Genomic DNA, 1,171 nt, shown 5'->3' on the forward strand with positions numbered 1-1,171 from the left:
AAGAACAATGGAAATGAAGGTGACAACGCTCAAAGAGATAAGAACTAGGCATATTTTCCTCTCTGGATCAGCACCCAATTTAATCAATAATTTACTTGAAATCAATAATTTAATCATTTAGCCCATGTATTTAAGAAGACGATTGTTGCACCACAACATCATATCTCAATCTCTCCTACAGGCAGGTTATCAATTGCTATTGTTGAATTAGATTTTGCTTCAAACCCCTTCATTGTTATCAACTGTTATTCTGAGATTAATACAATTTGTAGTGTGTCAAGAATGAGTCGATTTTGCCATGTTGTCGTAGCTATGTTGGTGGTGGGGTTATTAAGCTGTGTACAAGGATTGACGGACTCTGCGGCCATTTCAGACTTCATTGATCCGCAGAATGTGGCGAGGAAAGCTGTTGGAGTTGCAGCGCTCAAATGGAACAACACAGTTGCCGCTTTTGCTCGGAATTATGCGAGACAGAGAAGAAATGACTGCCTTCTTCAGCATTCGGAAGATTCGCGATACGGCGAGAATATATTCTGGGGAAAAGGCCCAAATTGGACACGTCAACAGGCGGTAAATGCTTGGATTGACGAGAAGAAGTGGTATGTTCATGCCACTAACACTTGCACAGGTGATGATTGTACACATTATACTCAGATTGTGTGGGCGACAACAGAAAGTGTTGGGTGTTCAATCATCAAATGTAATAGCAACGATACATGGGTTGTATGCAGCTATGATCCACCGGGTAACTATATTGGCAATAGGCCTTATTAATTGGTTAGGTATGGGGAGCATAGATTTTGAAATTGAGAAGCGTTGAATATTATTGTTTGTATTAGTATACCGATTCACAATTAGAATAACATCTGCACCATTGCCATTCTTTTTTGCACCATTGCTATTCATTAGCGCATTGATGTTTGGGTTTGTCTTTGGATATGAGTAAAGAAAAACTGAGTTAAAATTTAGATTTCTTCTGCTGTTGAATCATGGTACCAGGTCTATAAGTTTTCTTTCAAGGCGAAAATTAAAAGAAAGGATATGAAAGAGGAAATGATTATTGTAAAATTTACAAATATTGATGCATACAAATTTGAAATTGAAATTGAAGAGAAAAAGTTACAAATAATTTTAGATTGAATGATAAGTTTATAATTTACATTTAATTTTA

General features: G+C 36.5%; 1 pseudogene; it reads left to right on the top strand.

Moving 5' to 3' along the window:
- The first annotated feature begins 202 nt into the window (after window positions 1–202).
- On the top strand, window positions 203–774 carry LOC149557652 (pathogenesis-related protein PR-1 pseudogene; annotated as a pseudogene).
- Window positions 775–1,171: the final 397 nt, after the last annotated feature.

Source organism: Cupressus sempervirens, chromosome 5 (assembly GCF_028749045.1).
Source record: "Cupressus sempervirens isolate cs-2001-9-10 chromosome 5, ASM2874904v1, whole genome shotgun sequence".
Lineage (NCBI taxonomy): Eukaryota > Viridiplantae > Streptophyta > Pinopsida > Cupressales > Cupressaceae > Cupressus > Cupressus sempervirens.